Source organism: Gambusia affinis, linkage group LG01, assembly GCF_019740435.1.
Source record: "Gambusia affinis linkage group LG01, SWU_Gaff_1.0, whole genome shotgun sequence".
In the NCBI taxonomy this organism is placed as follows: Eukaryota; Metazoa; Chordata; class Actinopteri; order Cyprinodontiformes; family Poeciliidae; genus Gambusia; species Gambusia affinis.
This window is the reverse complement of record NC_057868.1, coordinates 32,175,341-32,202,087: the sequence shown is the minus strand read 5'-3', so window position 1 is coordinate 32,202,087 and position 26,747 is coordinate 32,175,341. Positions and strand designations below refer to the sequence as shown.

Genomic DNA, 26,747 nt, shown 5'->3' with positions numbered 1-26,747 from the left:
GCCAACAGAACATTGTTTAAGTTGGGAGAATCTATAGATCTGCATTGATAAAGACAAACAAACTGATTCGTTTTTACACGTGTTAAAAGGTTGTAATTTGGGACATGCACGAGCAGGCCCTTTAGTGCCTTTAGTGTGATTATTACACTTCTTTGTGCTCACTTTCACACAGCCATGAAAGGTGGGAATGAATAAAATGATAGTTAACAGCATGTGGGGTTGCTCATACCGGCATAAAGCCTTGAATATAAAAGCGGTGTGAATGAGCTTAAGATTGTGAATCAATGGAGAAATGTTCGGTTCGCAGACGCCAAGGTCTTCTCACAGTCAGCTCTGGTATTAGAAACCTCTCTCATCGTCTCCCTGCGCTTGACAGCCAGAAAGCTGAATAAAACCTCCGACAGCATTCTATAAATTTCTATCGGCTTGTCTTTTGCCAGCGCACTTGAGCAATATAATCATCTTCCAGTTGTAAAAACACAAATTAAAGGTCCAATAAAGATGGACCTCAAGTGCAATTTTGGCTGTGACTGCTTGAACAGAAGCTACTAGTTAGCTTGTGCTGATTAGCAGCAAAAAGAGACTCACGTGCTGCAGAGATCTTATCTCAGTGACATTTCTGCATTTCAAACTGTCAGAGAAGCTGATTTAGTTTGGTGGTAGGTTTCCAAAGAAATCTTTCCATGGCCTTCAGGACAAACAGATGAGTCGTTGTGGATAGAAAATCTTCAGCTTTTGTGAAAGTCACATCTTACTGCCTTACAGCTCACCCAAGACCGGTACCAGTCAAAACTCAAGAAACACTCAGAGTTCTGATTCAGCAGCGATCAAGCGGACAGACAGACAGAAATATATATAGATTGATGGATGATGGACAGGCCCATGAATAGATAGATAAATGCAACATTGACACAACGAGACAGGGATAAAGACGTGAAAAATATTTCCACACTTTTTTAGACTGCACAGGAACCCTGAAGACCGCTTAAAAATGTCTCAAGTATGACACTAACCTAGGTCCAACACAGCCATAGCAACTTATACACAAAAAAAAAAAAAAAGCACCTTTGCCTTGCAGCAAGAAGGTCCTGGGTTCGATTCCCGGCCGGGGATCTTTCTGCATGGAGTTTGCATGTTCTCCCTGTGCATGAGTGGGTTCTCTCCGGGTTCTCCGGCTTCCTCCAACAGTCCAAAAACATGACTGTCAGGTTAATTGGTCTCTCTAAATTCTCACTAGGTGTGAGTGTGTGTATGAATGGTTGTTTGTCCTGTATGTCTCTGTGTTGGCCTGCGACAGACTGGTGACCTGTCCAGGGTGAACCCCGCCTCTCGTCCAGAACGTAGCTGGAGATTGGCACCAGCAACCCTCCCGACCCCATTAGGGATGAAGGGTGTACAGAAAATGGATGGATGGTAACGAACGGGTTCAATTACTGTTTTAAACACTTAATCAAAGAACTACACTAACAGAATTAGGATTTAGGCAAGAAGACCCCCAAAAAGAGGAAATAATCTTTTGTATAAGGGCTGTCCAACAAAAACTGTCTCAGAGGTTTTGTGTTCTTATAAAATAAAATGCTGCAAAAAAGCAAGTGTGTTTGGTATTTTTCCAAAATATATTTCATGACATTTAATTCCCAGTACTTGAGCAAATGCATATAAAATCAGCACTCTAGCTATGGGATGTTTGATGTCAAGATGAACTCATTGCTGGGATATCCGCTCACGGAAAAAATGGGGTCTGTTTTTTAAGCATTTCCAGTTCTAGAAATACTTTATTATATGATGAAGGCCAGATAATCTGGAAAGGACTCCATAACTTTATCAGAAAGATTAGCAGCAGCAGTTGCATCTGTTTAAAATCATAGTCAATGTATTTTCTCATTAGCACAGTGGTTTATGACAGCAAACTGGCAGAATTTCTTCAGTGACACCAACGATTGAAAGATCAGGAGCAGGGCAATTGCTACACCTAACTGCAAATTGCCATTTTAACTATAAAATTTTATGAAATGAGGAAGATTAGGCTGAATGTTGGCTTTTTGATTAATTTATTGTTTGCATTTTATTAGTTAGTATTAGTTATTTATTGTTAGTTGTTTACCTGGCATATTTCCCCAATTTTAAGAACATCTAAGGTCAAATAATTTATCACATATTCAAAATTATACAAAAGTTGGATGAGATTTAGCTTCCTCTAAAGGATTGATGAACACTGAGCTCGTTTCTTGCCTAATGCACCATTTGACATTAATTTTAATTAATTTTAATTGCATTAAAATTCTGACTAAATCTGACTAAATCCAGATTTAGTCTTTAGTTTATGTTGGTCAGGACAAAACGTAAACAGGTTTCCCATCTGATTGAACTCAAGTCTTCAGAAAAAGAAATAACTTGAGCTTGTGTTATACAATAATATTGAAAAACAAAAGCAGTTAAAATTATGAAGCTTTTAACTAAAGAAAGACTTTGTTGAATTTGATCCAGAATGAAATCCTCTTATGAAAACCCAATCCTTTGAAATCCCCCATCAAATCTGATTAGGTTTAGCTTAAAACATTAGCAATTAAGTTAAGTTTTAAGGAGCTTCCCCTTAACGTTTTAATCACACTTTCTTCGGAGTAGTTAACATCAGTGAGAAGTTCCAAACTAAAAATCAGAAAGCAACTTGGAGACAAATATTATACATGTGTGAGTGACATAATTTATTTCTAATTCAAGTCACAGTTTATCATCAACTGATTTTTGTTATATTTGAATTTGTAATAACCAGGATGGCAGAAAAAGTAAGAAGGATACGTTAAAGCAGAAACTATTAGTAAGGCAAATCATTTATTAACTGGAGGGTGTTTCAGTCACTGAGTTGGAGCTGCTGAGACACACTCACAGAAATTGTTCCTGACTCATAACAAACTGAGTCACACAAAAGTTGGCTGCTATTTACAACTTTTTTTTTTTTTAAAAACTAGATTGCCATTTCAGCGGAAACTTTGAGTTTTTATGTTAACTCTATGTCATTGCTTAAACCTTGGTGCCTGCATCATTCCCACCCTCTGCAGAGCAAACGACTGCAGGGTTGCTGGGTAAAAACAATCAATCCTGCAAAAGAAAATCTCCAAAGAGTGTGCAGCCTTTGGAAATGATACAATGTGTGAATCAAAAATTGATGGATTGAAAGTCAGCTTGAGCCTTGAAAAGAGCTGACAACTGTTTTCTTCAAAGAGTAAGAAGCACAAAAGCAATAGCTGTTGTTTCTGGTGTTTTATTTAGATTTTTTTTATTATCCAAAATTTAAATGTAAAATTAAATTGTATCTATCTTGCATTTTGCAGCCAAATAAGGCAGGCAAACCCACTAAGACGTTGTTTCTATGCTTTTGATAAGTGATAACAACATGCTGTTAGATGCATAGATGTGTTTGCCCAAGGTGAAGTCATTATGTCCCTTCAATACTTTTAATTTATGGTTGTTTTGTAATTAATAGTTTTGCTACTAAAAGGACGCGATGGTGCTGCATCTTTTGAGTAGATCATGTGTCAGTTCATGTTGATACACTTTTAGTTTTCTATTACTTACTCATTTTCTGTTTACCAACAGAAAAATGTAGTTAAAGGACTGGATTGAGGTAAAATATGAAATCTTTAAAGACATGTTACCATGACATTGTGCAGTCCTAGTAACCATTTTTGATATATTTCTTTTGTAAATACAATTTTGAGAAGTTTGGTGTGCATTTGCAGTTTTTGTCCTATTCTAAATAAAATGCCTTCCTACTAAATAAATAGAATCCACTTGGTAGTAATTTAATTTCAGGATAAATGTAGTTGTTCTGTGAAATGCCTTTAGGTTTGTTGCACTATGAAGATCTGGTCATATGAGAAGAAAATTGACTTTTTATCTTGTAAGCTAATTAAATGAAAAACAGAAACTATTTATCACCTTGAACATGCGTTACCAGAGTGAAACATGGTGGGGGGAGCATCATGCTATGGGAATGATTTTCAGAAGAATCAAGGAAGATGTTCAGCTGGAAGAAAATCTGCAAACAGGCAGCAGCAGACCGAAGACAGGAATAGAGGTTCACCTTCCAGATGGACAAGGTTGAAAAATATTGAAAGTACAACTACATGCTATTTTGTAATGGTTAACCAAATACAATCCCAATAAAATACTATAAAGTTTGCTTATTGTGAGGCTACAAAATGAAAGTGGAGTGTGAGCAAAACATCATTGGGTATGAATACAATGTTATTAACACAGTTCTCATAAAAGGTTAAAAGGTTTTCAGACATTAAAAGTTGATCCACAGTTACAGTTTGTTTCTTAGTGACCTTTACTCTTTTTCCTCATTTTACCTTTTGCATGTTTATTTTCTGTGAAATGATTTTAATCTAGCAGAAATCCCATTTGCTAGTCATTTACACAACAGCACAGTGAGGAAAACCTAACAGTACATCGTATGGAAGTGTTTGCACTCTGGATGACTCTCATTCAGCCCCCGTCCAGCAAACCCAGCGAACACATTGGAGTAAAATACGAGCTAAGCCACATATTGGCACCTTGCCTCCTCTTAAACAAATCAGACCGTGGAGACTAATAAAAATATGTCTGAGTGCAACCCTTGCTTCCACAGACAAGGAGGTACCAAAGAGGGGAGCTAGATATTCTCAGCTACCCTGCAGAAGACCAAATAGTGCTATTCACAAGAAGCAAAAAGAGCAAGCCTCACCTGCACGTGCATACATACACAACCGCCCTTCATTACTGTTAGATATTGCTTTGGTTTCATATTGTTCCTTGTGTCTCAGAAAACAAACTCACTCGTTGGAAACAAATTGCTTCTTTAGCTCAGAGACAGAGAGAGAGTGAGGTCCATCTTTAGACCAATTACTGCCATCACAGAATAGAGGCTGCTGCGTCAAACTTCACACTCCAGAGAGGGAAGAGATGGGGTGGCGGATGAAGAAAAGCAGAGTGTCTGTCTGGCTCAAGGAAGAAACAGACCAAGCAGGTCTAAAACTCAAACTCATCCAAGCTTCCAGGGTGCAAAGCTTTGGCTGCTAGCTGCCATCATAAGTAGATTTACATTAAAAAAAGAGTTTTAGGTATGCGAATGAGTCATCCTTACCCAGGGATTCAAGTGCAACATTTTATTACCTATAGCCCTAATAAATAATATGCAGAGATACAGCAGCGAATCTCTGATGGTGGATAAATCTCAAGCAAAAAAAAACAACTGATCTGTTATTTTGGCACATTTTTCTTACATTAATATACTGTTGTTGGTTTGTAAATCACTGAATGGCTTAGCACCAAAATACATTAAAGATCTGCAGTTGTATCAACCATCCAGACCTCTCAAGTCTTTTGGTTCTGGTCTGCACAATCTGTAATCCACAAATCTGAAACAAATGTCCAGAAAACAGCAGAACAGCTAAAACACTGAGTTCCTTTAAATCATGACTAATAACATGTTCAGAGTTGCTGTTGAACCATAATAAATGAAACAATCACCAACATATTTGATGCGAGTTGATTTTAATGATGGCACTCGACAAAATGTAATTTTTGTCACTGGTTTAATAATTGGTGACTGTATGATGTTTTATGACGGCGGTTTTCAAAGTGTGAGGCGCGCCTCCCCTGGGGGGCGCCAGAGCACTTTAGGGGAGGCGCGGTGCGAGGGAAAAAATAAACCGGAAAAGCTATCTGCTTGCTGTCTACTGATGTGAGAGAAACGTCTTTTACGCACACGATCAACTCTGTGGATTTAGGAAAAAGTTGGTACTGTGGGGTGCGCGTGTGGAGCGGGGATCAGTGGAAATGTTTCCCACCTTAGAGGATGTTTTGGCCAGTGATGTCAGTAACGCATTGACGCCGGACCACTTTTCTGTAACGAATAATATAACGTTGCTATTTCAAATCCAGTAGTCAGACTACAGTTACTTTTCAATATCATTTTTGCGTTTCTATGTTCTTTTGTTCTTTTATCGTATTTCCTCTACTCGTCTTGTCGCGTGACCGCCGTCTCGATGCGACGGAAATGTAGACAAGGGAGGGAGATGCGATTTTGTTGGTGGAAAACTGGAACTATTTTCAGTTTCTGTCGCCAAGTCCGATTATTATAAGCGGCTTTGGGCTTCATTTTTAAAAGTCGCAAAATTTAATGAGTGGCGGGTTGCGCCTTTTGGGCTCGCTTTTTGAGCGTGAAGTTTCTCATTTGGGCTTGGAAATAAGCAGAGACTCATAATAAATCCCAGAATTTGTCCGTCATTAAGGTAGTTTTAGTCAGTCTCTCCCTGTTCATCATTTCCTGGATGATCCGTCCCGCTGAGTCTTTGTTAATGTCAAGTTAATATATTACCTCTGAATGACGTCGAGCTTCGCGTTGCGCTCCAGAAAACTGCAAACATCGAGACCAATATGAACAGCGCAATAAACGTGAAAACAGCCACGAATGAACGTGTCCATAGTTGGCAATGATTATAATGGCAAGTTAGCACCGTTATAATTATTAATATTACGGTAAGTGTCGCAGCCATCTGAGCTGTGGAGCTGCAGGAGGAGCTCTGTGCGCTGCGACATCAAACGCAGGGGCGTAACGCAGAATCTGGAGGCAGGGGGGCTTTAAAATCCTTCTTAGAGTTTTCCAGACAACAGTGGACCACACAAATTACTCATGTTTTTTATTTTTGTACAATCTCCTCTTCAGTTCAACCTTATCAGTGGAGACACATTGTTGATGTTACCATTATAAAATAACTTACAATTAAGTATTGGCAAAGATCAATGTGATTTTCACAGGAGGCAGAGCGTTGTTGTTAGCAGCTGCTGAAAGTAACTAAAAAGTTACTTAATCCTGCAGTTAGTTACTACTTGACTTGGAAAGTAACTTAGTTACTTTCCAAATCAAGTAGTCAGTAATATAACTAAGTTACTTTTTCGAGGAGTAATCAGTAGTCCGATTAAAGTTACTTTTTCAAAGTAACTATGCCATCACTGGTTTTGGCCAGAGCGGGGCTGAAGGTGGAGTTTTTAGAACTCTGCCCCCCTTCACGGGGAGGCGCAGCAGGCATTAAGCTCCTTGAAGGGGGGCTCACCCTTTCATACTTTGAAAACCCCTGTTTTATGACATTTTTTATGTTTTTAAGATGTAAAACACTTTAAGCTGCATTTATTTATTTATTGATTACTTAGAAAAGTACCGTATTTTTTGGGCTATAAGCCGCTACTTTTTTTCCCACGCTTTGAACCATGCGGCTTGTAACCCGGTGCAGCTTTTCTGTGGATTTTTCTTCAACCACCAGGGGGCTCGTTAGCAGGAAGTGAATCACTGGAAGTCAAAATTGGAAATCAAAGAGGAAAGCGCTAATTTTCATTTAGAACAATTACATGCTAGCAGCAGGCACGACGGAGAAATGTTTTCAAACTAATACCCCCATAATGGAAACTACGTGAACAAGTTCATATGATGCAGGTTTCAAGTTGAAGGCTATCGATCTGGCAGTACAGATCTAGAGCCACTGTACGCAAGCTCGGCATGAACAAATCCATGGTCCAGCGTTGGAGACGGAGGGCTGCATCCTTAATAGCAGATTTATTAAGGATGCATCCTTGTGGAAAACCCAGAGCAGCGGAGATACCAGCGGCTTATTTTTGTACAGTTCCATTTTTTTTTTTTTTTAAACTTTGTGGATTCAGTTTAAAGCAAGGTGCGCCCTACACTCCAGAAAATATGGTAATCAAGATGCCACTGGTAACTCTGGAGGAGCTGCAGAGATCCTCTGGTGAGTTAACGTGAAAACTATTAGTCATGAGCTCCATAAATTTGGCCAAGAACAAAAACTTTGTTAAAGTAAGAAATCCTGTTTGCATACAGGAACAAACATGGAGGTGGCAGTATCATGCAATGACAGTGCTGTTTTAATAGGAAGAAAAATGCAACATATGCAGGGAGAAATATGTTAGATCCCTCACAAGAGGGATCTAACAGTAATTCCCAGTAATCCCAGTTTACTGGGAAGTAATCTTAAGACTGAGATTACTTCCCAGGAGGACCAATCTAACATAAACATAAAGCCATAGGGTTAATAAAATGGCTTAGATCCAATCTTGTGTGTTAGAATGGCCCAGTCAAAGTCAGAACTGAAATCAAATTGACATTTGCAAAGAAGTATGGGCAAAGCTGGTATTGGGACAAAATTGGGAAAAAAAATGGGTGAAACTACATTATGGGTTTTGCAAGATACCATAGACAGCACTAACACAGTTTATAGTTATTCAGTAAATGTCTTTTGTTTTTCAAAATTGTGTAACTTTATGTGTCATCACTGATCAGCTGTAAGGCCACAGTGGGGATCTCTTCTAACTTAAAAATGTCACCATTAAAGAGTTTTGCTAAATTGTAAACACATTTTGCTACAGCAGCTGAAAAAAAAGAGTTGTAGACACAATACAAAAACCTAGGAGAATTCCAGTGTGTTGCAAATGTTACAGAAAAACTAAACTTCTCTAAAAACAAATGCCTAGTAAGCCACGGGCATACTCATCTGTCAACTTCGGCTAAAGTGAGAAGAAAACTGCGGTACAGAAATAAATCTTGTGAACGTGATGAAAACCTCACTGGTGCTCACCAACTATGCCAGGTTTACACACTGCTATATCATTTTATTAGAAATGTAACAATTAACTATACAAACAGGGTCATGCACGAAAGCTGAAAACATGTCATTAAAGCGAATAAATGAAAAAGTAACAAACCTAATATGGTTGAAAAAGAATTGAAAAAAATCAGTTCCTTTTACTTTTAATTGGCCTGTTAAATTAATTAAACATAAACAATATCAGTTTTATGGTTGTGGTTGACTTTAATAAGCCATACAGTGCAATGAACAAGTCACCCCCTTTTCTGTTTAACCACAAACTTGATTATTAATCTGCTGCCACGGCAACAATCTACACAAAGAACGACAACCAACTGCTAGTTGATGGAAACAACAGTGCAAGCTTACATAAAGACTCACAAACTGACCTAAAAGCTGGATTTATTACCAAATTTTATTAGACTTAAAGTCTTGTAACTGTATTTTTGCATTACTGGCCTGTCTGCAAATATAACCACTGCTGGAAAAGCCCATCTTTCATCTGTTAGGTTGTTTGATTAAAAAAAATATATATATACAGAAAAATTGTCACATTTATGTAAGTTAATTTGGTCTAAATAAAGTGTTTTGTTTAGTTAAAGGATGAAATTGGCTCAGTAAGAATCTCTTTGATCCAGAAACTGTTTTATCTTTAGAGGCAGTAAACTGCATTATGGGCTCGATACACTGAACCAGACATATTATATGTTTATTGAAATTTAAGGCAGATGTGCAAACATTTCAGATGTGCAACCAGTTTTTACTATGCAATACAAACAAGCTAGTACAAACTACTTTCTGTTTTTATGACTTTTAAGAGACATTTGCAAGCTACTATGTAAAAACATACATTCATTCAAAAATAATCGGTGCTTTAACCTCTTCAGACTAAATATGATCTCATGTCACTGAAGCACAAAAATGCTATGAAGTTTATGAAATAGGATATGAGGCTTTGTCTGCAATAGGGATAGAAACTGATAAAAATTTAATGATACAGATTCCATTATTGATCTCACTTATGAAATAGATTCCTTATTCTCTAATCATTCAAAATATGCATCATGTTCCATTCAATTCTGACGAAATTAAAGCTGGCTTAAAAAATAAGAATGTACGGACAACTTTGCCTTTTCGGGAAGGATATTTTAAGTCCAATTGTGGAAAATACCCGCTTAAAGGTTATTTATTTTCACTTCTCTCATGTTACTTTTCCCTGCCTTGATGAAAGGGGTAGCTAAAAGCAAATCCAAGGAATTGAGCTATTGAGAACCGGTTCTCTACCAGAACCAATGAACTGTATCAACACAGCATTAGTGTTAACTTAGCACAGTCCTGGAGAGCTACCATCCTGCAACTTTTACATTCACCTGAATCATATTAATGGTTCACTACCAGGCCTCTTCAGAGCTGAAGGACTGAATGGTGATGAATCAGTCATTTGATTCAGGTGCGCTGGAGCAAGTAAGTATCAGAAAGTTGCAGCTCTCCAGAACTGGACTTGGGCAACTCTGGTCTATAGCACTTTAGCAAACATTTCATCTCCAGATGAAAACATACTTGGCAGGAGCATCAGAAAGTTGTTTGACAATGAAGTCAGGGGAAGCATAAAGTTGCAAGCATCTTATGAAAACTATTTGACAACTATGCTGCTACAACATAGAGCTACTCATTTTGCTCTTTTGCCATTTCATATGAGAAAGGTAAGTTTTCTTGATGTTTAAGAAAACTTACCTGAGCAGAATTACTATTGGAACAACACATTATCAATAGGGTAAAACTAACCTGTCTTACGACAGTCTAATCCCAGCTCACGTTCCCTATTAGTGGCTGAACAAGCCAACGCTTGGTGAATTCTGCTTCACAATGATAGGAAGACCCGACACGAAGGATCAAAAAGCGACATTGCTATGAACACTTAAGTGATTTGGGGAATGGGTAAATTGAGCTGGAGTAACAGGAAGGCTGAACTGTACTACAGCAAAGTTTTTCTCAATTCTCTTATTCCAAAGTTTATATAAGTTTACTAAAAGAAATGGCCACCAAACTAGTTCTGTGTGAGAGAAATACAGCCCCCCTACACTAAAGTCAGGGAAAAAAACTGCATGGTATAAAATAAATACAAGCAAAAGTACTTAAAAGATGTTGGTCCCCACAAGACTACATATTAAAGTCTGTGTAGGCCAACTAGCACTTCTAGCAGTATTTGAGAGTGGTGACATAAAAGCCTGTTTGAGTCTTACTAACATTTTTAACACAGATTTTATTTTACTATTTAAAGTGAGATCTTGATGGGAGCATACCATTTTCTTGTCCACCTCTACCTTCCTCTTCTCACTTGTTTTTTGCTTTAACAAAGAGGAAGTGGCTCTAAGCAACCTCCTCCATCTATTTATTTGCTCCAAGTCCAAAGAACTGCAAAGCATCAGGAATAAAACAGTAGCGAAAGGGTTGGAGACAGGTACACAAACACACACTGCAAATTCATCTGCGCACACGTGGATGGGACTCGCACACAAACACACACTCCTGGTTGAGCATCTAAATCACATTAGCCGCCTGCCTGCCATCCATCACTCCTACAGACAAAAGCACATGCAGGAGAGGCGGGGAAACTGCATGGCAACATGTATAACCGCACGCAAACAAACACACACAATCGGTCATAGAGCAGCAAACACACCTTGAAACCAGGAGACAGCACACAGGAAAACGCAATCTCATTACGAACAGTCACAAATCAACTTCCATTGGCTTCCGTGCACATCACTGTCAGCTCACATCTATCGCACATTTAGAGATGGGCTCATTTGCAGAGCTGTAGCTGCTCACTCCAAAGTTACACAGAAATCAGAAACAAGAGCAACTAAACAACAACATACTATGGTTGCTTTGAAAATTTTAAGATGCACGAGCTAAACGACACGTTGAGTAATCGTTTGTGACTTTATCAATCTTCCTTACTATTAGAGGGGGAGGGGTTCCCACATCCAAACGCTCTGCGTAGATGTTTGTAGACCCGAGTGTTTGTTAGAGGCGCCTGTTATCTTGAAGATGGCGTGTGCCTGTGGGGTGCTCCTTACCTAATGGGATGCATGGTGGGAGTGTGGATGTCAGTGTGTGTTTGCATGTGTGTGTTTTATCTAATGGGTTGTCTCTTGGGTGAAGTAATTACCTAGTAAAGCAATAAAGGGGTCAAAAAAGGAGAAGAGAAAAGATGGTTTAGAGAGGCAGGACAAACTTAAAGCTTGCTATTTATCTATCCAGTAGTCTATCTATCCATCAATCCGTTTATCCATCTTTATATGTATATGTGGTCTTGGAGTCTCCTCTCTTAGCTCAAGACAAAGAATCTTGCACTTCTTCTCAACCCCAACTACCTGCTCAATCATCTTTCCCCCAAAAATGCTGCTGCCTTTTGGCAATGGACTTCTAGAGATGGGGCACGGACTGGTAAAGAGGATGGATGGATGAATCGATGGATGGATGGATGGATGGATGGATGGGCTCTTGGGAGCACACAAAGATGCAGTTATAAATGCTAAAAGTGATAATTGTGTAAATCTTCGATAGAAGACTAGTAGGTAGTAGAGTTCAAAATTTGCAACTTAATTCACACCTATTCCTCTAAACGTAACTCCTAATCATAAACAAGGGTGTCCACTAGAGGTGCACCTATAAATCAGCCAGCCGATTTCCTGATTATCGACAGATCTTATCGACCTCACCAAAGGTCTAAAAACCAGCCACTGCCCTCTTTTGCTCTGCTGCGAGACACTGAATGAGTCATGTCTGTACGTCTGCAGTTAATGATAGTCACTCCGCTGTTGCCAACTCAGTGACTTTCTTGGTATATTTAGAAAAATTTCCGATAAAAAATACTCAGTATCGGCCAAAATCAGAATCAAACAAAAAACTGGCATCCAAACTCCTAACCCTACACAAGAGTGTCCACCTTAGGCCCATTGGTCTTCAGAAGGTCAGTAAATATGCAAGAAATTGTCCTAAATAAAGTAGCTAAACAAGTACACACACACTTTGCACATGAGAGCAATGCCTTTATTCCTAAAATGACGGCTAGAAATAAATATTTTGAACACTGTCAATTACAGATCTTAGAGGGAAATCAAAAATCTGCATCAGCAGGTATAAAGTCGATAAAACGTCCCTGCATCTCTATTTTTGCTCGCGGTGTGCATCTTCAGTCGGCCCTGGTGTGTCTGCTTGTGAACAGCAGTGAGGATTAGACAGTAATTCACCTCACTGTACAGCTACAAAACAGCTGCTGACAAAACGCATCTGCAAGACTGTATGTCTGCCCACGTGGCATCAAAGCAGCGAGCGACTCGACTGCTCCTTTACTTGGCTCGTACAATCGTTTAAAATCATCTGCACACGCACACTCATACGCACATACCCCCGTCCGTTTGATGTGTAATGAGAGAAACCATTAGCAGTAAAAATGGGCTCTCCCCGCCCCACTGCTCAGCAGATCTTAGTCAGAGCTGCCGTTACATGTCTATTTATACATTCACTCCTCTTTGGATTTTCTTCCCCTCTAACAGAGCACAGTTTGTGCACAACATAGTCAACAATCCTGCATTCCTCCTGCCCTTCTCTCCCCATGTCTTCTTCTTCTTCTGCTGCTGACTCCCCTCTCTCTCTCTCTCTCTCTCTCTCACTGTCCTCTCGTCCCATCCCCCCTTCTCTGGCAATCTCCTCCCACTCTATACCCTTCCCCCTGCTCTTTCCTGCTCTGTACCTCCCTCCCTCCTTCCCTATCTCATCAGGCTATATGCAAGCAAGGCACAAATTCATCAAGAGGAGGGAGAGAGAGAGTGAATAAAAACCAGAGAAAAGGGGGGAAGAAATGAAAGGGAGCAAAACAAGACCAGATGACAAACAAACAGGGAGTAAAAAGAGGAGCAAGGCAGAAGATGGAGGATGGAGAAGGGGTAGGAAGGTAGTGCTGAGAAGGAGGAGGGGGATGATCGCTCTCGATACAGCGATGGGCGTTCCTCTCTACGGCTCCTACGAGGTCAAAAGTTTACAGTGGTTTTAATTTCACCTTTCAGCAGCCAATCAGAACGCGTCTCCTGGTGCTGGGGGAACTTTGACCAACTCCAAGAATGTGACTGGAAAGATCCGAAACTCGCCTTTTCTTCTAAATCAATCCTCTCCTTTCTTACCACTTTGGAAATTTGTTTTTTTCAGAGCAAACCTGTACCTGTGTTTATTTGAAAAGACTTGAAGACAAAGGAATAAAGAAAAGTGTTTATTTGAAAGGATACTGAGAAAATGTGCAGTTTTTCTAAAACACAATAAAATAATAATAAAAAAAACAACCAACAAAATGTTACATCACAGGGCAAGCCAGAGTCCATGTTAAGGTCACTTCCAAACAACACACACGTAAATACAGAAGCGACACACCCCACATGCTGCCAAAGCGCCCTGTGAGGGTGTGTGTGTGTGTGTGTGTGTGTGTGTGCTCATCCACATGCCAGTGCAGAGAGAGGAGGCTGCAGTTAGATCATAGCATCAGGCAGGGGAGGGGCAGCACTGCAAATAGAGAGTGGGCATCATGTCAGGCAACGACACATAGAGCGGCTGCGAGCCGCTCGTAAGGAGACAAGGAAGTGCATATTAATCGTGTGTTTGACTAATTAACAGCTACTGAAGAAGCTCCCCGCTGCTCTATTCTCCACACATCAGCAGCACAACTATGGCTACATCCACCTGGCTGAGAGGCGCGCGCATGAGAGCGCATTTCCTCAGAGGGAACAGCCGCCGTGAATCTTCAGACAAAAACTAGACAAAGCAGACGGCGAGACGAGACAAGATATACGGCCTGCTTCCACCTGTGGTGGACTTTTGCCTCGCAGGCACTGATTTTTCACTCAGCTCTCCGGGCACAAAGTGAAATACATCCACTACAACAGCTGCACATGAAGGACAAGCACTTCGAAGTGCTATAGGTCCAAATAAAAGAGCAAAAGCAAATCAATAGCCCAGAAACTCAGCTGTTCTCACATGCTGTATATAACAATTTATAGAAGCTCTACAGCAGAAATATTCTACTTTCAAATGTAGAATATCTCCTATAAGGACAAGACAATAAATCAATAGCAATACATATCCCAATAAATATATCAATAGATAATCGATCTGAGAGAATATCCAATTTATAGAATATTCACTGATATCCAATCCGGAACCGAACAGCAGAGGAAAAACTTTAGCCTTTCAACCTCTCAGTCAGCTAAGCAAGGTTGGTGACATCAACTAACTCACTCGCTCTTTGGTTACCAAGCAACTCACTCATTCTTTGGTTACCTAGCAACAACCTGCTGGATAACCTAGGCAAGTTGAGTAACTTGCACAGTTTCAGATTTTGCCGCCTTTTAATGTCGGTGTAACTGTTTGATATCTTAGAAGTAAAACCTGAAAAGTCTAAATCAAATGTAACAGAAAAAAACAGGATGCTGTTGAAACTAACGTGGTTTCAAACCCATTCAAGGAGACATTGATGTGATGATGTCCTCCTTTCTGAGCTTCCTCTTAATGTTTAAAGCCTTCAGAGGTAAAAATGGTCAAATAATGATCAAAACTCTCAAACCAGCCGAACTTTCTCTAGCTTAAAAGTCACACTTTGAAACCTCCCCACCTCAAGCAGTGATACCCATAGATTTGAGGCTACACAATAAATGGAAAAAGCACTCCGTGTCAGCCACATGTGCTGTTTTCAACTCCAACCCCTCCTGAGGCAATACAATCAAAAACTGTTCTCTTTTCCCTCACCTCGTCACCTCTGGTCTTTTGTGCAGAAAGCTATTAGGTAAACTGTAAGAAAAATTGAGCTTGTGAACAAAATTATACGTATCACAGCATCTTATATCTAATTGAATGTAAAAACTACCAGCAGTGCAATGTTTGTCACAGTTGTCAGAGAGCAACAAGTCGACCCTGCCACCTTTGACCCCTCTTGCTGTATTTCTGCTCTTTTGAGCAGCTGAAGTGTGTCAGGACAAAGGTTAAATGCAGAACAGCCGCAAATTAGTTTAGGGCTGTCGAGGCTGAATATACGAGAGTGTGCATCAATGAGTAATGCCATGTCAAAAAGGAGCAATAATACCCCTAAAGCAACAGGAATACAAAGACTAAAACTGTTCATCTTTAGGAATCTGTATGAACAAATTACTCTAACATAAATTGTTGTGCAGTTAAAATATTGTGAACCTGGAGCGTAGGGGTTCAGTCAGTGATGACATTTGGTCTCACTGTGGTGTTACTCTCTGTTGTAAACTCAGTTGAGCAATTTTTTTCCATTCAGGAAAGATCTGGTAAATGGTGGCGAGAGCCAAACTGCTCCTTCTGTATTTGACCTTTTGGCAGGCGGTCAAAGCCTCTGTTCAAACTTGCTAAAGTAAACATTATTTGCAGAGAAACTGAGAAGTGTAATCCCTCCAAAGCTGAAACAAGCTCCAGTTACAAAATGCCTTTAAAAATGTTAAGCCAGTTTTATTAATATCGTCAGTTATTCTGTTTTGCTGAGGCTGCACACATTTATTTAAGATCAAAGATACTTGACAAGTGGGCAAGTATTTTTACACACATGGCATCAGATGTACAATAGATCTTGCATCCTGCATAGGCTGCTTCATGGCATATTAATTTGTAATGTTATGACAAAGAGGTTGCTTTTTCCTCACTACAAGTTTTGAGGATTATGAAATCCTCGAAGTGCAAAGCTGTGCAGATTTTATCAGGTTCAGTCTTTCAGCAAACTGATCTTCTTTGATGATGCTTCCTCTTCTTGCAAATTAAATTCTGCTTTTTATGCTAGAACCATTCTGCATGCCTTCCCACAGTTGGGCACCACTGACCAGACTGTGGTTGAACTGGATGTGTCCTGCCGGTAAATTATTAATGGCTTGTTGTCATTTCCTGGCTTAACCCTTTGGGCTTCTTCTGTTCATCTCTGTCCTTTCTCCGGCCCTTTTGTAGTTTCACAGCTCTACTTCCACCATCCTCACGTTCACCTCTCTCCAGTCCCTCCGTTTCTCCAAGTCTAGCACTAGCAATGGTTTGATTTTTAGCCCAGAACAATCACTCTCCCAAAAACATACTCACCACAATGCCTTTACTGGAAACCTGTCACTGAGATGTACAAAAAAAAAAAAAAAAACAGTTTCTAAAAAACAGTAAAGTGTGCACACGTTTCCAAAGTGGGTTTGTCAGTTTACTGTTGCATCATGTACTGTAAGTAGTGCTCAGCCATATCCCCTTCAAAAGTACAGCATCTTTGTTTAAAAGAAAGTTACTATAAATCAATACAACAAAAACAAAGCCCAATGGCTTACAGGGGTCAGTACTCCAACCAGTAGGTTCTTTTCAGACAGCAAAATCTATTTCCTAGTTCTGGAAATCTATTGGTGGTCGATCTCCTTTTCTTTTGTTTCAGCACTCCGAGAACTATTTCCTATTGTAGTTTCCAGTCATGTTTATAACTCTCAAACTGCTGTAGCTCAATGATAATAAGTGAATGAAATAAAATCACTTATACAGGTATGGGGATTGGTTGGGAAAGTTCAATTTTCTACCAGAACCCATCCAAGATGGACTTGTCTGTCATCTGTTTTTACTCAAATCACTTAATATATATACACACCAAAACTAAAAGCAATGCCTCCTGTTTTTCATTCACACCTCAGGACACTCTTCTGATGCTGCTTTTGTAGTTCTGCACTAGCAGCGACTATCTTAGTGGTTGCCCGGCAACAACCAGTTGAGTAACTTGGGCAGCAGCAGTTCCATGTTGCCTCTGACATACTCTGACACATTTCTAAGTCCACTCTGCGCGTAGTTGAGGCAGATTCAATGCGAATGTCGACCGGAAACGTCCTCACAAAGGTAAATTTTTACGACGCTGTACTTGATGACAAGACTCGCAAAGAAAACTGCTCAGTAGAAAACAATGTTCACATCAAACCATTTTGAGTCAGTCCAACCAGTCGGAATAAGGACGCGTAGTGTGACCGCCACGCTACAAGCAGTACTGATCGTTGTTCGGTGGTTGCCCTGCTGGAGAACAAACCAGGCGAGGCGCCAGACTTGCTAGCATCCATTTGGATTGTGGGAAATTAAAGAATCCGTCACTAGAAATGTAGGTAATCGGTACGCTCAACTATGACATCTAAATGATGGCGCGTGCACAGATTTCACAGAAAACACTTCTCAGTACACCTCACAAGTTTCTAATTTTGCGACAGCAACTGCTTAAAAATAAAAAAAAAGAGATCAGGGTGGAGTGAAGGCAGAGAATGAGAGCAACAGCTTCAGAGAAAATTGTGAATAAAAGAAGATAGGTTATGTCACCAGTTTGGCTATTATTTGGATATTTAAAACAAAAAAGGAATCCATTCATCCATTTTCTGTTCACCCTTGTTCCTAATGGGGTCAGGAGGGTTGCTGGTTCATCTCCAGCTACGTTCCGGGCGAGAGGCGGGGTTCACCCTGGACAGGTCACCAGTCTGTCGCAGGGCAACACAGAGACATACAGGACACACAACCACTCACACACACTCACTCACACCTAGGGAGAATTTAGAGAGACCAATTAACCTGACAGTCATGTTTTTGGACTGCGGGAGGAAGCCGGAGAACCCGGAGAGAACCCACCATGCACAGGGAGAACATGCAAACTCCATGCAGAAAGACCCCGGGCCGGGAATTGAACCCAGGACCTTCTTGCTGCAAGGCAACAGCTCTACCAACTGCGCCACTGTGCAGCCCCCAAAAAAGGAATCAATAATTATATTATGATGTGAAATCCTTATATCTTGATATTGTTGCCTTGAGGCAAAAACTAAACCGCAATAGAGCTGTCCAGTGATTGATTACTGCAACAAAAATTGTGATTGAAAAAAAATAATAGTAATAATTTCCAAGTTTGCTAATTAAAAACACACATTACAAATTAATTCTTTAACAACATACAGGATTTAGGCGACAAATTTTAATTAAAGTGAGTTACTTAAACAATATGACCTAATAAAAGTCAATATGAATGTAAATAAACAGCTGAGGAAAGGAGCAACGGTGTTTTTATCTGATGGAAAAACTTCATCATTCTTTCTTCTTTTTTTCCCACCATTTTCATGGTATTGTTGTGCTTGGCAGAGCAACAAGAGTAAAATCCCTCAAAGGCATGTCGTACTTCAGGGAGCGCCCCAGTTCATGCAACCCTAACAAATGCTTGAAAGTGCCTGAAATTCTAGGCGCTCACCCTGGTTACCGGAGCGGGCAACAACAGGAGGTGATATTTCATCCGGTGCATCGTTCTTAATGGTTGAACTGATATGTGGGGTTTAGTGCAAGGTCTGATTTACTTGATTATTAAAAAAAGATTAATGCTGAATAACAAGAACTGCAAAAGAAACCACAATTGTTGGTTCACACTGAATCAAATCAGTGACCAAATTACAGCCTATTTTCTCCATAGAGAGCTGTAGACTGTTTACTACCACTCTTTGTGAGGGAGGGAGAGAAAATGAGAGGGGTTAAGTTTTATAGAGGAAAAGCTGATTCGACTGAAGACACTCCCCCTGCCTGAGCTGGGGCCCCTGCGTGGAGAGCTTATTTCCACTTGTGAGCTTGGGAGAAACACATGGCATAATGGCAGTGACCCCGCTCACTTCTGGACACCAGCAAAATCTGCGGTGTGATCCTGCAGGCTCTCGCATCACATCACATGATGAAATACATCAGGATCTCCTCAATCAGACCTTCAGCTGAGCAAGAAAATAATAAAGAAAAAAAAAACAAAAACTGTTGCACAACCGTTTTAAGGAGGCGAAGCTTGGCTGCTGCGTCTCATTTGACTTTGTGTACATGCAGTCAAACGAAGCGGCGACGAAAGCTCAGTGCTTCTGCTAAATGTTGCAGTGCACAGCAAACTAAGCTTGACAGGAGGTACAGATGAACAAGCTCCAGGTGTCGTCACAACACCAATATCGTGACCTCAAAAGGGAGGCAGAAACACAACCAATAACGTAAAGCCTGCTCAACCAGCACACTGGTTCACACCTGGTTAGAGGGTGTGGGCTGGTGGACCTTGTGTTGCTTCTTCCCCGTCAAATGCTGCTCGTCATGCCGAACACTGAGATATGTTGGTGTCTTTATACGGCTCAAAATATGTCGCAAATTTATTGCTATTGGTGGTGTTGGCGTTTATTGTATAATTTATCACTTATCATGAGAAATTTCTAATTAAAAGAGTTTTGATTTATCTAGTTAATAATGCTTACAGTACCCCAAAACTGTCCATTTTGACGAGATTGTTAATTTTACTCTTTTTTTTTTTCAGAGTATACCAATAATTTTAAATATATGATTAAATGCAGTTTTAGTGTTCAGTTTAGTGATACAAGTCACACTGCTTTATGTGACTGGTATCTTAAGGAATCGTGATAGAAGTGGGAATGTTTTTCAGGAGCAGCATTTGTTTGCGAGGTCACGATGGCAGTGGCATGCAGCCACAGACATACAGTTAACTTAAGTAAATAGTTCTTATCACTTTTATTGTTATCACAACAGAATCGAAATAAAAGCATTCCTTCCTGAGCTGTGGATCTCTGCAGCGCCTCCAGAGCTGGTTCTTTCTGTGACTAATCTTCTGCTCACCCAGCCTTACAGTTTAGCTAGACAGCCATGTCTTATTCGACTGACAAGTGTGCCACACTATTTCCAGATGACGGATTAAACAGTATTTGGTGCAATGTTTAAAACTATAGAGTTCCAGTTTTATTATCTAACTTTGCATTAAACTTTTCCAAAGTTTAATGCAAAGTGCTCCTTGGTCATTGGGAGGGTGTGTGTTCTTCACAGAACAGCTCGGTCTCTACTGAGATTAAATTGCTAACCTTTGGACTTTTGAAGGTAACTGGCTGCATTGGGTTTTATTTGGGAGTAAAGGGGTTACACTGGACTGAAAACACATGCATACAACATTTAAAGGGGCAGTATTATGGAAAGTTAACTTTTTTGAGCTCTACATGTTGTTAAAAAGTTATTCTGTCGTCACAAACATACATCCATTTCATCCATGTTTGAGAAATCCTTCAATCTTTCACATTTTTTAGCTGTGAAAAATGTCTGGCTGGACCTAGCATCGCCTTTGAGAAACAACTCCACCTCAGAGCTGCAGTTTCACTCTCCCCCATTAAGCTCCTTCAGACTAGCCAGCAGAAATTAGCAAACTCCTGGTGAAACTATGCATCAGCTGAGCTCTTTATATGAGCCACTTCTCACTAAAACGCTGGCAAAAACATTGTCAGAGGATTAACAGAGGAGCAACAGAGGAGCATTGTTGTGATGACTTCCTGAAGGCGCAGTTTCAGAAAAGTAGGAGCTTCTTAAAGAGACAGCGGCCCAAATCAAGGCATTAAATTATACAGTCAAATTTCTCCTAAGTTGTATTTCATATATACAGCATTTTTAACAAGTGAAGTTGACTTAGTTACTTGATTGTGCTAGCCTGGACGTTACATAACACTACCCCTTTACGATTTTGCATCACAACAAATTTTGATAACTATGTGTCCTTTTTGACGATGGCTGGACAAATGCATGGACAGAAAATTTTATTTATCACAAACCATAAATGGAACAAAATCCAAGGAAATAAATTTAAGTTTGTGGTTGTATCGTGACAAAACAGAGAATTAGTTCAAGCGATATGAAAACATTTGTAAGTCCACGCCGGCATGTGTTGCGTTGGCTATGAAGGGATGTGGTGGCTGAGGGGGAAGGCTGGACCAGAGTGAATTAAGTTGAGGAGGCGGTCATGTAACAGTTGGGTTCAGGCAGAGTTAAAGCCCCCTCGCTTGCTGTGCTGCAGCTGGTAACATTTACCTCAACTCCTACCCCATAAAATGTTGCGCATGTGTGCGCGTGCGAGTGTTTAAGCGAGGAGAGAAGCCTTAAAACATATAAACTGAGCCTAGATTTTTTTTTTCTACAATGGAAAACGAGTAAGAAAAACAGAACTCTCCTTGTTAGAAACACACCATCGCAAGGACGCCTTTAACAAGCGTCTATTACATTACAGCAAAGAGGAAACGTGAAACTATCCCCGACCTCCTGAATGGTGCTCACAGACACGTTGTGTTTTTCTTACTTTTAAACAGTTGTTCACACACAACTGCCTTTCAGCATCACGTCACCGGCCAATAAGAGTTAAAAAAAAATCCTACTATGCTTCTGTTTGAAGGAAAATCAGGTAGAGTCAGCATGCAAAGAATGATAATAGTTTTACAGTGTTAACACCAAAAATTTAAACAAGACTGTTTACCATAATCTATTTGCTCTTATTTAATGCAGAAAAGTTAAACAGAATGCAGAAAAAATAAACTAAAAATTAGACTGTTTTTTATCTAGCCATTGTCTACACTCACTAATTACTTTAAATCGTGAGAATAAAATGACTGAAATTTTTAAAACTACGACTTTTAAAAACATTTAGATGCCTTAACAGTAATAAAAACAGATGCAACTCTATTACTTACTTACTGAAGTAAGACATTACTTGTAGATTAGTTATATTGCATCCCAATTTTAGCAACCCTAACCCTACATTAACCAATGAAGCACCAATCTGGAACAAGTCTAATTTTTTTTATATTATTGTCTTACAGCTTATACCTGCTCAAAACATCCAAAAAGAAACAAAGTGGTACTTAGCTGTCTATCAAACAAACTGACACTTTTGCCTTTTCCAAACTGCCCCTTTCAAAGTTAATCATTACGATGCAGATGATTCCTGAATATTTACTCTACAAGCCCTGTGACATTGGTCACTGTGCAGGAGATTAGATCTCAAAAACAAATAATGGGTCAAATATTTGGCAGCAGAGGGAGTACCGGCATTGAACGGCACCTGGATGACAACATGCTGGGTTTTTAAAGAACTTTCTGCTTCCCAAGACTTTAACATCCGTGATTTTTTATTATTATTTTCAGAGATTCAATTTCAATCACACACAGGAAAAACTACTTTTTATTTTTATTTATCAAAGCAACTTTATTACAAGCTGTAAATGCAATTGAATTAAAATGGTGCCAGTTTTTCTTCAGTTTTCATTACCACAAGAAACTACTTTATAATAATAGAAAACATTAAATATCAGTTCCAACTATTGGCTGGACAACAAGAATGAAAGACTTCCTTCAGCAGCTACTGAAGACCCAGGATGAAAATGATTTTATCTTAATATAATTTCAGATGAAATCTCAAATATTCAGTAACAACAAAAGGCCATATTAGTTCTGGGATTAAGTGAGCCGTCTCATTTTAGCTCTTTATTTTGATATTATCCATCCTCTGCTCTGCATTGAATTGTGCCAACAACTTGTGGTTTGTATCTGTTCTTTATAGAGGCACTAAAGAGGTGACAATAGCAGGGCTAGCAATGTCAAAACTTAGGTGAAAATTCCTTAATTGGGAGGTTAAATGTCACATAAATTTAGATATATAGCAAACAATTTTGAGTTTCTATTTTGTGTTTATAATAAAAAATATTTTGAGAATGTATGGGAATGCTAATAATTATGTTAGAAAACAGATTTCTGCTGCAAATATATTTCATTCTGATGTGTGCTTTGATTTTATTATGTGAAGCTCTTAATTTCCCTGTTTCTGAAAATGTGCTCTTTAAATAAACTTGACTTCACACTATTTAAATTAAATTATTTGGCTTCCTAATTCTTCCTTGTGTCAATAGGATGGTGATATCTCCATTTCCTTTAAAGCTACAAGTCAGATGGATGAAAAAGGAAATAACTAGAGCAGCTGTCTTCAACTTAGCCTTCTTGTTGTTCCTGTACAGGGGTCCAAAGTTTTCTCTGTTGTTTTTACTCCAGCAATTTGAGATAAAACTCCCACCACTTCTAGATTTTTTATAGAAAAAACTGAAACTAATTTATCTTTTATTTTCTGCTTTTCTACTGTGAAACGTCTGAATGTGCAGCAGACTTTGACAGCAGGCTACACTTGTATGCTGAAACTTTAATCTCACCAGCTAAAAATGCATCCATTCACACATTTGAATCATTTCCTTATAAATAATTTACATGATTGATATGTATATATATTTTAAAAACGTCTAAAAGTTTTTGGTACTTTCAGCAACATGCTGTTTGGAGCAGATGATGGATCGATGAGGGACAATATTGTAACAGACAAATTGCTATCATATGACTGGATGATATGGCTGAAAAATGAATCAAGATATTTTCACGTTAGTTGATATAGAAAATTATACATTAGAGTTTTGTTTAAAATATCTGAAATACTGCCAAACTGGTGACATTTCCTGTTTTATCAACAGTTTCTTCTTGAGTTTTTCTTCTCATTTTCTTCCTTCACACCATTATTTTTACATTTGAGCAGCTATGAGATAAAACATGAAACTGCTGCTGCGCAACTTAGTCAACAGGCTGTTGCTAGGTAACCAAATAGCAAGCAAGTTGCTGCCACCAACCTGACTGACTGAGCAGCTGAAGTCTTTTCTTTGCCTACAACTCCCAGAATGCCGTGTGGCTCTGGATTGGAGTTCAGTGAAATAATTACTTATTTCATATTGATCATGTTGCAATACATATTATCCATTTGTTGCCCAACCATTAGCTAGTCTAACAACATTTTAAAGAAGAAAGTAAGCATTGTAGTTTTCAATTTGATTCAATGCTAATAACTAAATTGCACCAGTTTTCAGTAGCCCAGCATCATACTCTGAAAGCATGAAAATACCAGTATTACCAGTATAGGCATGTCCTGTTAGCAGTGGTATTAAGCTGAAAATACCCCTCTCACAGAGGTCACACTGTATTACGTGTAATAATTGTGTAAGATCTTTACAAAGAGACTGTAGAAAAGCTTTCAGGGTACAATGTGTGCAGCTGCCGCACCAACAAACTCCCAGGAGAAGCTCCTGCAGATTTGTCTGTGGAAGAGAGGAGAGGAGGTGGAAGAAGCCCCAGGTAGCCTCACAGCAATGCACCATGAGAAACAGGAAGAGACAGAGAAAAGCACTGCTGCTCACATCTTTTCCAGCCAGTGAATCCCTCCGTCTCCCACTGACCAGCTAAATATTGTATCAGCTGGAAGGAGAATCTACCGGTCTCAAGACTGGCGGGGATTCTTTTGTCCGATTGTTGTTGTTGTTATTTGTTCCTTCATGGAGGAAAGTACTGGTCTGTCTCTGTCTGTCTGTAAATGTGCATGTGGTGTGTGTGTGTGAGTGAGTGCGTGCTTGCATGTGCATGTGACAGTGTCAAAGGGCAGATGAAGCGACATCTGAGATTGTTCCACCGACCACGCCGTCACTGAAGTGCTTTTGATTGGTCACTTTGAAGTTACCCGTCTGTTTTCCTCGCTGCCTCTCTCTCAGTGCACATCCGATGTGTGGCGCGCTGCTGCTCGGTTCAGAGTTGGATGAACGACCTTGAGCAGTCGCGCAGGGCTGTGTTGCCATGGCAACGAAGCCTCGCGCAGCCAGTAACAGCTGGATGCAACAGCACTCCCTGAATTTTAGCGGGTGCCACGATGTTAATAAAGCGACTCTCTCCGTCTCCTCCCCCCTCCTCCTTCTTTTTTTTTTCTTCTTACTCGGTCTTCATCACCGCCTTCATCTTTCAAATCTTTATAGACTCACATGGAACTGCGCTACAAGCTGCTTTTCTCTTTCTGCGACAATTTAGCTTGTTTTACATGAGCTAATTGAGTCTAATTGATGCGAGTTGGCCATGTGCAGTCCTGGCAACCCGCTGACTGTGAGGCGGAGGGGGAAAAAAAAAAAAAAACCCTGACAAGTTGAGAGGACAAAGACGGTGGTAAAGAGAAAGAGCCAGAAATCAAGAGTGAGCCACAAGTTACAAAACAAAACGAAACAGAGAAAAGCGCATTGAGATGGGCACTTGACATTCCTCTCACAGAGGAAATAGCTCTCGGAAAGAAAAAAAAAAGGCGGCAGAGGACATGAGCTGCACTGAGGCATTCTTGGAGAAAGAAAGGAAATAGAAAGTGAGGATGCACTGCACGATTCTGACAGCCCATCAGCTCAACCCACACATCTCCTTTTGCCTCCTCTCACCCCCCCCCCCCCCCAACTTTCCTTAATACTTAGTTAATCTTTTCTGCCTCCTCCCCCTTAAACTTCATTCAATACTTAATCTGACAAAATAAATGGTATCAACTAAATTTAGCACGTTTTTCTTCCTTGAATGAACAAAAAGATGAACCAGATCAGACATTTGATCTGAGTTTTTTGGTTGTTTGTCCTCATTATCTGAAAAAGGATTTCTTTCTTTCAGGTTTTTATGCTGATTTGTTATTAACCATTTTGCAATCTAAAAGACCTGTCTAAGAGATTTTGAAAGTTATTTTAAACTCAATTAATTTAGCCTTCAACAGACAAACATTCCAAGATGAAATATTAGGCTTGAAGCTTTCTATAAGATAAATTATAATCAATGCAAGAATATACATGAAGATGATTGGTATTTTTGTAAAGCTGGTCATGCTAATTGCTAATATGATGGCAAAGCTAATTTAATCAATTAGATGGTGTAGCACATTTCAGCAACAAGGCAGTTCAAAGAGTTTCACATCATAAAAACAAAAATATATAGTCATAGAAGACAATTTAACTCTGTAATAATGGTCTTAGGCTGGATTCTGCTTGGTCCAATTTAATCAAACTATAGCTTGTTTGCCTGTAAAATCCAGTTTTATAGAGGAGGTGTGAACAGACAATTAAACTCTGATGTGGTCTAAACTCTGGTTCTCTTATAAACCTAGACTTTGGCTTGGTCGGAATGAACTCTAGTGCGGTTTGAATGCATATCTAAATCCTAAGTGGACTTTAGATCGCTCCAAAAGCAGGAAGTGGACTATAGCGCATGGCATTCTGTGTGTGTACTTTATTTTTAACCCTGACTATAGGATTCATTGATCTAATGCAACTTGGCAAGGAAAAATACTGCATGTCATTGCTTAAAACATAGCTACCAGCTAAAAACAGCCAAAAAATATCTTCAACATTG

General features: G+C 39.5%; 1 protein-coding gene across 7 annotated transcripts in view; it reads right to left on the bottom strand.

The window, feature by feature from the left end:
• Positions 1 to 26,747, bottom strand: part of LOC122827738 (nuclear receptor coactivator 3-like) — a 75,321-nt gene that overhangs the window by 39,858 nt on the left and 8,716 nt on the right. Inside the window, exon 1 of one of the 7 annotated variants that reach the window (XM_044110694.1) lies at positions 3,940 to 3,961. The exons of the other annotated variants lie outside the window; for them this stretch is intronic. The gene's annotated coding sequence lies outside the window, so the exon portion shown is untranslated. Of the gene's footprint in view, positions 1 to 3,939; positions 3,962 to 26,747 lie in introns of those variants that run through there. 7 annotated transcript variants of the gene reach the window in all.